This window comes from Macrotis lagotis, chromosome X (assembly GCF_037893015.1).
Source record: "Macrotis lagotis isolate mMagLag1 chromosome X, bilby.v1.9.chrom.fasta, whole genome shotgun sequence".
Lineage (NCBI taxonomy): Eukaryota > Metazoa > Chordata > Mammalia > Peramelemorphia > Peramelidae > Macrotis > Macrotis lagotis.
In genome coordinates, this window is record NC_133666.1 from 383,816,829 (window position 1) to 383,828,299 (window position 11,471).

Consider the following 11,471-nt stretch of genomic DNA (forward strand, 5'->3'; position numbering starts at 1 on the left):
GGAGTTTAATGCTTACAACATTAAAATATGAAACCTCTGATGTGACATTTTCACCTAGGTATGCCATTTTCACCTAGGGCCCGTAGCTGTCCAATCATTTCACTCAAGAGCCAGATATATTTGGCACACCCTTCTCTTAGGGGGTCATCCTTTCCTCCAAGAAAGGCAAAATATGTAAGGAGTAATTTCTTGAACTCAAGAGGCAGCCATCAAAGCTGGAGTCATAAATCTCCATCACCTTTGCTCAAAGGACTAGGAATATGATCCACACATGCAAGCAAATATGTACTTTTGTTGCCTATGTGTGTTCAGCATCACAACTTTGACTGAGGAGGCGGGGAATCCTCCCCCCACCAAAAAATATCTAAGGAGAACTCTTTGAAAGAAAAATGACAGGGAAACAATATTTCATGTATTCATGTTCTTCCTATTTGATCTTGATTTTCTGAGATCTGGGGAGTTTGGTTACTTCCTCTTTCCCATAAACACCCCCACATTTCAAATCTTCATGGACTCCTTGTGCTGTGGAGCAAAGAGAAGGGAATGAAGGGTTAAAGGTTATAATTCCTGGTAATCTGCTCACTTGCCTGCTCTCTCTATTCTGATCTAGATTCACCTACAAAGCTGTTCAATGATGCCATCTCTACAGTGTTATAGGGGAGTGAGTGGGTATCCTGCCAGAAAGAAGGTTTGAAGGTGGTGGCAATGAGAATAGTTTGAGTGATTCTCTCTTTTTATCTATGTCCTTTGGAAGCTTTGAAAAATAAGAGAATTGATGTGACCCTAGTAGTATGGTGTTGCTTCTCTCCAGGAACCATCTAGGATCTTTGATTGCTTTGGAAGGCAGCCCAGCCAGCTCTGAGAGTTTTACTCCATTCACATGTTATGCTCACCCATTCTACTCTTGGTCTTCATTTGTTCCTCAAACCAGCTGAATCCTCAAATCTTTTTTTTTTTTTAGGTTTTTGCAAGGCCAGGGGTTAAGTGACTTGCCCAAGGCCACACAGCTAGGTAATTATTAAGTGTCTGAGACCGGATTTGAACTCAGGTACTCCTGACTCCAGGGCCAGTGCTCTATCCACTGTGCCACCTAGCTGCCCCTGAATCCTCAAATCTTAAAACTGAAAGGGACCCAGAAAATTATCACTGATAAATAATTGCTGAATGAATGAATGAATAAATAAATCTAGTCCAACTCTCTTTATTTTACACCTGAAGATACTGAAACCCAGAAAAATTAAGCGATTTGTCCAAGATCACAACAAATTTTCAATCAGAATTTGTGATGTACCTGCTCTGGGTCAGACCCTGCACTAAACACTAGGGATACAAAAGAGGCAAGAGTCCCTGCCCTCAAGAAGCTTATAATCTAATTCAATTCCCCTTATTAGAAGAAGAATCCAGACCAGAATCTCCATGTACTGTTTGCCATCTTGGGTTCTTTCTCTTTTGACCACATTGATGACTAGAGTGCATCACTAAAACTTAGATTGGCTGCCTTTTTTTAAGTTTAGCAAGTCTTGTCTTCATGTAAATTTGTTGGGTGATAATGCTTGGAACAGTGAACAAAAAAATAATAAAGGCAAATATAAAAATAAATAAAGATAAAATTTGTAACTCTAGGCAATTATTCTGTACCTTTAGTGATAAAGGCAGAGGAGAAATGAGGGTTAATGACTTGTGATTCATTAAGTATGTTTTATCAAATGCTGCTTTTCAAAACACCTGGACATGGCCACTGTGGACCATAGCCATTTGTTTTACTTGACTCAACACATCCATAAACAGGTGTTTCTTACTTTCTCATTTTGGGAACTGAAGGAGGTTGGAGGAAGAAAATGCTGATCTAAGAATAAAATAAAATCTAATTAAAAATACCTGTGATGATAAATTTTAATAGACTTGCTCATTTCATTAGTGCAACAATCAGGGACAATTTTAGGGTATCTGTGATAGAGAATACCATCTGTATCCAAAGAAAGAATTATGGAGTTTAACCAAAGAACAAAGACTATTACCTTTAATTTTTTTAAAAATGTTATCTTATTATGTAATTTTGCTATCTCTTATATTTTATTTTTCCTTAAGGATATGATTTCTCTCTCAACACATTCAATTCAGTGTATAGCATGGAAATAATGTAAAGACTGTCGGATTGCTTTCTGTGGGGGTGGGGGAGAGAGAGAGAATAGAGATTGGGGGAAAATTGTAAAATTAAAAATAATAAAAAAAGATTTAAAATTTTTTTAAATACCTGAAAATTTTTTAGATTTAAAAATATTTTAATGTGTAAAATAGTGCTAATATGAAAGTTTTTCTTTTTTTAATAGAAAATAACTATTTAGCATTTCTTGTTAAACTTATTTACCCAACACCAAGAATTGTCCGCTTCTGTGGAATGATGGACATTTCATTTTCTGTGCTTCTTATAGATAGATAGGTGGTGAATAGAGAGCTGGGTCTGGAGTTAGAAAGATCAAATATGACCTCAGATATCTGCTAGCTATATGACCTTGGGCAAGTTACTTAACCTCTCTCTGCCTCAGTTTCCTGAACTATAAAATGAGGATCATAAAAGTACCTACTTCCCAGGGTCGCTGTAAAGTGCTTAGCAATGTCTAGCACATAAGTGGTTATTCTCTTTTCTTCCTTTCAGAGTAGCAACAAAAGGGGAAAAAAGGGAAAAAATAGAAAAAAGTGGCATCAAAACAAGTCACAGAATCAAGAGTCATAGGCCAGCAACCATCCATCCTGACTGCTGTCAGCTTCTTGGATGTCCCAAAGCCCACATCCATTATAGATGCCAAAGAGAAAAAAACAAACTATCAACAGTAATAATTTAATATCTTCAGAGTCTAGGAAGACACTTAAGTTCCCTAAGTGGACAAGAAATCAAAGAAAAAGAGCAACAAAAGAGACAATACTTCCTTCATGATGCTCTCCCTAAATGTCTTCACATGTTGGACCCAAGGTCTGTCCCTAGGTCCAGAGCCTCCTCCTAACTCCCTTCCCATCTTCCCTCTCTGGCAACTTGAAGGCACAGCTCACAGACCAGGCTATGTCCTTACTCAAAAGCCTTTCATGACTTCCCAGGTCCTCTAGAAGACTTTCTGATCTGTCACTTAAGGCAGTCAGTAGTCTTGCTCCAAGTTTCCTCCATGAATACTTTGTTACAAGCAGAGGAATGTGCTAGCTGCCTCTGGATTCAAACCCAGAATCCCATCTTCCACCCCACTGATTGCAATTCCTTCTTGTCTTTGACTCTGAAGTCTTTTTTTCCTTACAAGGTCAACTCAGATTCTATTTTCTCTAGAATTCTTCCTGAGTTTTTCTCCCACCAACTCTGAAAGTTCTGCCTCTCTTCTTAAACATCCCTAGAGCACTCTGTGCAATCTTTCCTTTACCCTCTTCACTCCCTATGTTGCATTATACTTACAATTGTATTTGTTGTTTCCCTCCCTTTGGCAAGAGAATATACAAATATTATTTAATTTAAGCTTCATAAAAACCTTGAGAGATAGATGAGGAAACCGATGCAACAAGAGTTTAAGTGACTTGCCCAGGGTCACAGAGCTAGAAAATTTCTGAAGTTAGTTTTAAACTCAGGTCTTTCTGATTCCAGTCCTGGTACTCGACCCAACACTGTCATATGGTCACTTATACCTCTTAGAGCCTCCTCTTCCTTATCTGTGCAGTAGTTATAATACTTGTCCAATTTACCTCACAATGCCATTGTGAGGAAAGCATTTTATAATATTTCAATGTTCTTTTTATTTTAGGAAATTAATAAATGCTTTTAAATGTAATCAGATTAAAAGTCTCTCTCTCTCACACACACACACACACACACACACACAAACACCATAAACCAATTGTTGTATTCCTAGGATGAAGTTTTAAAGGGTTAACAATGAATAGTGCATTCATTTGAACAGGGAACAAAAAAAAAAAATAGACTCATCTTTTGTAGATGTTTAAATAGCTAAGTCCTAGGGACAGCTAGTCAATTCAAGGGAGTCTAAGTCAGGAACCAGAAACCAAAGAAGAAACAGATCTCTGAGATATAATCACTTTTTTGGTGGGACTCCTTACCCCCATCAACCATGAATCTTTGATAGAGAGCTATTCAACCAACAGGAGAAGATATGTTCGTGGAGGAACAGAAAGACATAATTCAGACATAAATAAGTGCAATGAAGCAGTCACTTGAAGAATAAAGCAGCACCGAGGAATGGGGCTTGTAGCAGTGGACCAGACTGCTGGCTACATAGAAAGGAGCAAATTCTTGGAACCCAGCTGATCAATAGCCAAGCAGCATCTAAGGGGAGTTTCATAACACTCAAGGAAGAGAGAAAGTACTTCCAGTACTAAAAAGGGCTAAAAAGATGCCTTTTTCATATGTGTGTATCCTATACATATTCCTCACCACCATCAAACTCTTAAGTTTGAATCCACTTTTTCCCTTGGAAGTGGTGTACATTTGTGAGAGAATGAATCTCAGGTTTCTGAGGAGGAGGCTTTGTAAGTACTGATTGTATTAAACCATGTTAATAAAATACCTTTGCTTAGAACTGATTAAATTGATTGGCTGAACATGTTAATGGTAAGCACACAGGTGGGGGTCTCATGAGCTTTTGTGATAGGAGTATTACTGCTCTGGATAATTACAGGGAATTCTCCAGAGGATGTAATATATAACCCTGTGAAAAATAAGCAATATAAATATTATTTTCCTCATTTTACACATAAGAAAACTGAAGCCCATAGTAGTTAAATGTAGTTGTACAAGATCAAGTGGCAGATCTGGGACAGGGACCAGCATTCTCTCAATACTGCTTCTCATGCAGAACTTCTTCAACTTTTCAGTCTGAAGAACTGCCTGTCTTAAGTGATTTGCCCATCTCCCTTCCACCCCCTCCACCCCCTCCAATTTCCTTTAAATTATCTCTGGTCTTTTTTAACTTCTACTCACTTCTATTTTTGAAGAACAGTTGTCATTTCTGAAAATATCAGCCCTAAGAGAGCGTTGAGATTTTCTTTGTCTTGGAGTCTGGTTTTTCCTCCAGCCTAAATGGCAATATTGTATAGGATATAGTCTGCTGTGTGATGAATTAAAATATAAATAGTAATTTTTCAATATTACTCTCATATGCAGCAATCCAGGATCTATAATTATTAAGCATCTCCAGTAAACGCTGCCTAGCAATTAAACCCCCTGAACACCTCATTGTCCTGCTGACAGCTAAAGAGTCATGTTGGAATGTTACCACCTCACTGAATCTCACTACTATTCTTTATTAAACAGACCAGAGGAGATGTCATGCTCAAAGCATTCAGATGATGCTGTGTACCCAGAGGGGTCTCCATAAATACTGAGGACCGGAATAATGATAAATCACTTTTCTCAATAATTAGGAAATAGCCTCAGTGCACCAGTATTTGGCAAACCCCCAAAAGTAAGCTTGCAAGCCCTTTGACAGATGTTCCCATGCTGAGTTCTCTGTGCTCCATTGAGTTTATCACAGAGCCCCCTGCCTTGAAGAGCCTCCTTTTCTTGGGGTTCTCCTTGGAGTCTGAGGCTCAAACTTTGTGGGGGGGGAGATGGAAGAGGACTTTGAATGTGGAATGTTGCTGGGAGATAGTGGAAGATTGTCCTTCTGAGTTCACCTACTTAGGAAAATTTGGATCATTCCTTCTTTTGGGTGTGGGGAAGGCTGAAGAAGAGAGGTATGGAATTCAATGGAAGTGAAAATATTTCTTTCCTTGGAAAATAAGCAACATCTCTCTTATTTGTAGCATAACAAGCCTGTGATAAAAGTAACCAATTTCAGTAGAGACAAGGTATGTCATCTCCCATATCTCCTCGATCTGAACTCTCCAAAGCCCAGGGTCAACTGTGTCTAGGAGTATTGCACTTCTAGAAATAGCATCCTTCTTCCTTTTACGTTCCTGATGTAGGAGATGACTGGGCTGCTATGACTACTTTTCATTAAATAAACTTCTTAAATTTCTTGAATCATTTGAAAGGTAGGTGGGTGGACAAATCAATCAATCAATCAACAAAAACTCTTTCAGAAAAATCACAAGCTTCTGAGTGATGAAGGACCTCAGAGATCAGGCAGTCAAACCTCTATTTGGATGAGAATCTTTCCTACAAACTTCTGGGGAGTGACTTTGACAAGTTTTCTCTTAAAAACCTCCAATAATAGGGGATTCATCATCTCCACAGGTGGCCCATTCACCTTTTGGATATATCTAATTGTTTTTCTTTTTTTTTCGTTATATGGAGCTACAATCTGCTTATCTTCAACTTGCTTCTAACTCTACTCTCTAGGGCTAATAACAAGAAATTTAATTGCTTTTCCCTATTTCTTTGTTTCTTCCTGATTTTACCACCATCCTTCAGGTTTGCAATATTAGTATCATTCTTATTTCTTCATCCTCTCTAATCCTTCATTTATAATCACTTGCCAAATCTTTTCATGTTTGACCTTCATAATCTGTTTCATGTTCATCTCCTACTCTCCACTCACATAACCAACATTCTGCTTCAAATCCCTATCACTTCTCACCTATATAACTGCAATAGCTTCTTAATTTGTCTCACTGCTTTATAACAACTCTGAGAGATAGGAGCTATTATTGTTATTCCCATTTTACAGTTGAGGAAACTAAGGAAACACTCTTAGTGGCTTTTCTAGGGTTATATAGCTAAGATGTGTTGAAACTAAATTTGAACTCAGGATTTCCTGACTCCAAACCCAGCACTATAACCCTTGAGCCAACTCACTGTTCCATTACACTGGGGAGTAATGTGTAATAAGAATAGAAAGGTAAATTGGGACTGTGTTGTGAAGAGCTTTGAATACTAAACATTGGAGCTTATCTTTGATCCTAGAGAAAGAGGGAGCAAATGGAGTTTATTGAAAAGGTAAGTGACACAGTCAGATCTTAAATTTTAGATTCTAGAAACATTTCTTTGGCATCTGTATGAGAATGGATCAGAAGGGGAACATACCCTCCACTGCACAGGATACTCTATCATCTGACTGAATATTTTCTCTGACTGTCTTCTATGTCTGGAGGTTTCTCCCTCCTAATCCCTACCTCCTGGTTCCCCCTGACTTCATTCAAGTCTCAACTAAAGTCCTACCTTCTACAAGAAGCCTTTCTCCTTTGAGATCAATTCAAGCACCACCCTCCATATGATCCTTTCCTGATCCCTGCCCCCTTATTGCTATTGCCCCTCCTGCCAATCCCCTCAGTAAATAGCCTTCTATCAATTTTTTTGTGTAACTACATATGTGGAGACAGCTAGGTAGATTTTCTAGCTATGTGATTTTGGGCAAGTCACTTGACCCCATTGTCCCCACCCAGAAAAAAAACAACAAAAACAAAAGACAAATACATATATCCATAATAGTCTCCCCACCCCTCTCCCCCAGATGTTGGTTCTATGAGTATAGGCACTGTTTTGCTTTGATCTTTCTTTTCCTAGCATCTAGCACAGTGCCTCGAATGCATCGTGTGTTCCAGGGTAGTGTGGCTCTGGGTCTCTCATCATGCTTGCCCTAGGACCTACCCACTTTGTCAACATCTTTTCTGAAATGTAGGGATCAGAACTTCATTCAATACTTCAGAGTATCATCTATTTTCCCTCATCCTGGCACTAGTTCTATTAATATCACCTAAGATTATTCTTGATCTCCTTGTCAGGGAGGCTATTGACTCATTTCAAGATTTCAGGGCACTGAAACTCCAAGGACTTTGTTACAAGAACCTTTCTCAAGTCAATATGCATTTATTAAGCACCTGCTGTATGCTAGGCACTGTGATAAGCACTGGGGATGCAAAGAAAGGTTGAGTCATGCCTCCTCTGTGTGATATTTGTACAGTTCGTTTGATTTCAACTCAACAGACTTTACATTTATTCCAATTAAATTTCATCTCATTAGATCTACTTCTCCATAATTTTATCCTGTTGAGGTCTTTTTGAATTCTAACTTATGTCCACTATTTTAGATTTATCTCCTGGAATTATGTCATCTGCAAATTTGAAAAGTATGCTATATGTTTCCTTTATAAAAATATTCTCAAATCACAGAGCTGGAAGGGACCACAGAAGCCATGTCAAGCTACTCCTTATTTTACACAAGATGAAACTGAGGTCCAATAGGCAGTGTCAAATCAAGTTGGACAATTAACTTGCATTTATTAAGTGACAGGCAATGAAGACACAAAGAGGGGCCAAAAATACTCCAAACCCTGCAAAAATCCCCCCAAATCTCTCAGAGAACTCGTGGTCCAAAATGGAGTGAGGGGATTACATGAAAATAACTGTCTAAATAAGATCTATACAAGATAAATTGGAGATGATCTCAGAAGGAAAGCACTAAAATCCAGAAGGACTGGAAAAGGCTTCTTGAAGAAGGTAAGACTGTAGTTGAGACTTGAATGAAGCCAGGGAAACCATGAGGTAGGGATGAGATAGGGATGAGGAGGGAGAAAGCTCCAGACACAGAAGAGAGTCAAAGAAAATATTTGGAGTCAGGAGATGGAGTATTCTGTGCAGTATTACTGGATCACAGAGAAGGTAGGTAAGGATTCTGCAAAGGTAGAATGTAGCCAGGTTGTGAATGACTTTCAAAGTCAAATAGAGGATTTCATATTAGATTCTTAAAGTAAGAGAGAGCCCACTGGAATTTATCAAATGGTGGGAGGTGAGGGGGATGATATGGTCAGACCTGAGTTTTAGGAAGATCAGTTTAATAACTGAGTAGAGAGAGGATGGAATGGTGTAGAAAGGGACTTTATGCAGGATGACCAACATTGCAATAGTCCAGGTGTAAGGTGATAACTGTGCTGGGTGAAGGACTGCACTAAGTTTTCTGATAGTATAGGAGAAAAGGGGGAATATATGGGTGATATTGGAAAGGAAGAAATGACAATACTTGGTAACTGATTGGATATATATGTGTGTGTGTGTGTGTGTGTGTGTGTGTGTGTGTGTGTGTGTGTATATAGAGAGAGAGAGAGAGAGAGAGAGAGAGAGGAGGGAGAGGAGAGAATGAGAATCAAGGATGACATCCCAGTTATGAGCATGGGAGAATGGAAAGAGTAATGGGTAAAATGGGAAGAAGGGAGGGTATAGAGAGTTCAGATTTGAATATGTTAAATTTAAGATACCTCCAATCCAGTCTGAGATGCTCTATGCCCTGATTTGAGAAATGTAAGATTGAAGGTTAGGAGAGAATTTAGAATTGAACAAATAGTTCTAAGGATCACATATGGAGATGATGCTTAATTCTATGGGAACTGATAAGATCACCAAGCAAATGAGTATAAAGGGAAAAAAGAGGCCTCAAGATATAACTTTGAGGAACACTCATGGTTAGTGGAAATGAGACCAGTAAAGGAGATTGAGAAAGAGCAGTCTTACAGGTAGGAGGAGAACCAGGAATAACAAATGTCACAAAAATCTAGAGAAAAGAGCATCAAGTTGGAGAAAGAGATCAAGTGTCAAAAGCTTTGGAGATCTGGAAGAATAAGGATTAAGAGAAAGCCAAGGTAGGATGAAAACTTGGTTCAACTGACTCAAGAGCCAGAGGTGTTTCCAATATACCATGCTATTTCATTAGAACCCTCTCAGCCCTCATATTTGCTTTAGACTTATTCTGGGATAGGTTCTAAGAAGCATCAGTACCTTGAAACCTGATCAAGGATCAAAAAATACAACCAGTTTTTGTGTGACCCAGATCTTCTCATTGCTAAGCTGTGAAAACAACACTTCTGTTGCCCATCCTATGACTTTACTCAGTGTGACGTGGGGGGAGATCAGACTAACTGATGGGGTTCATTATTGGCCTAGAAATTTGATTTGTAAAAAGTTGAAGGAAGAGAAGATCAATCTCAGCTAGGCAATAAGGCACTAAGAACTGGGAAATAAGATCCGTGGAAAGGGTTAAATACATTGAAGTTATTTATCGTATAGATGAGAAAGCTTCATTACAAAGAGTTCTATGGGGGCAATGGTGACCTCCTCTCCACTCAGGGCAGAACAAGAAAAAATGTGCTTAAACTATAACATAACAAATTTAGATAAAAGAAGGGAAGAATTTCCTGTGAAGGTCGTTGAACATTGGATTGGCTTACTGGGTTAGGTTGTGGAATTTTCTTCTCTAGGCTTGCGTTATTTTTTTAAATAGAATAAATTGTTGAGATAGAACTGTGACTGGAAGTGAGGGAAATGATCTCAATGTCCCTTTTAGCCCTGACTCTAAAAACTATATTTTTCCTTTAGTCCTACAGCAAAATTGTGAGTGAAACTTCACTAGGGTATTAACTTGATGTTTATGATATAAACAGATAGTATTGTAGAGACATTAACATTAGTAAGACCTTCATCTAAAAATGGAGAAAATCAAGTTCCTTTTTTGTCATACATGAAATCTCCTGTGGATTACTCTGACGAGGAGAGCCTTTGTCTGAGCATTTATCCCAGGGGGGACAAGTATCCAAAATAGAAAAAAAAATAGATCTTTTGGATGACATCCCTTTGTCATTGTGACTTGTGAGGTTTGTTGGAGGCAGACATCAATGCAAAATCTTGCTGAAAATGGAAGATCTTGAAGAGAAAGGGTAGTTCAGGAAGGAAGCATCTGAACAAATATAGATATGAATAGCAGTCGGAGAGAACGGGGCTCCACCCTTTATATAAATTGAATGAGGAGAGATCAAACCAGGGCAGAGGAATCACACAGAAGGAAGCTTGGCTCTGAGGCTGGGTCAGAGGAGACACAGCTGTTGGGAGGTGGAGACTGTGAGAACTCTCTAACATTTATTCCCTTCTTGGAAGCTGTTGATGAGCTTCCTCCACAGTTGGAAAACAGGCACTGGATTGAAATGTCTGATCTTTTAGTTTCTATAAAGAAATTCCAAGGAAACTCTTGATATGTTTTCTTGGTTCAGTGAACTTAACTAACATGGACAGAGAGTTCAAGGCAACCCTAGTAAGATTTGCAGAGAATATAAAAAAAATCTTTTTTTCATGGAAGAAGTTTGTGGTTTCCCCTGCAGAAATGCTTATCTCAAGAGTGAACAAAGGAAGAGAAGAGATGGCCAGGGCCATCGAGTCACCCTGGCACTGGAAGACTTTATTATATAAGGGGCTTAAAATCAAGTAGGTTTGACTTCTGTTCCTTATATATAAACTGTTCTTTCCATAGAATCCACACTCTCTAGAAATCTCATGACTCTCACAATTGCAGTCCTACAGTCCCTTCTCATTTACATCTCTAGCTTCCTCTGGTTTTTCTTTCTGTTCTTTTCTCGAACCTTTTCCCTTGGTCTTATGCTGGCCTCTACCCAATTCATTTCTCCTCCCCATTCACATGTGTTTCACTTCTGTTCCCAATTTTATCCTCTCACATTCCTTTTTCTCTTGACAGAGGTGTTACATACACATCTGCTCC

At 38.7% G+C, this 11,471-nt stretch overlaps 1 long non-coding RNA gene across 1 annotated transcript in view; it reads right to left on the bottom strand.

Moving 5' to 3' along the window:
- Nucleotides 1-437: 437 nt before the first annotated feature.
- The window catches only part of LOC141498522 (uncharacterized), a 43,588-nt gene continuing 32,554 nt past the window's right edge, over nucleotides 438-11,471 (bottom strand). Inside the window, exons 2-3 of the long non-coding RNA XR_012471668.1 lie at nucleotides 4,973-5,096; nucleotides 438-522 (exon numbers count right to left, since the gene is read on the bottom strand). This is a non-coding gene — a long non-coding RNA (uncharacterized LOC141498522). The remainder of the gene's footprint in view (nucleotides 523-4,972; nucleotides 5,097-11,471) is intronic.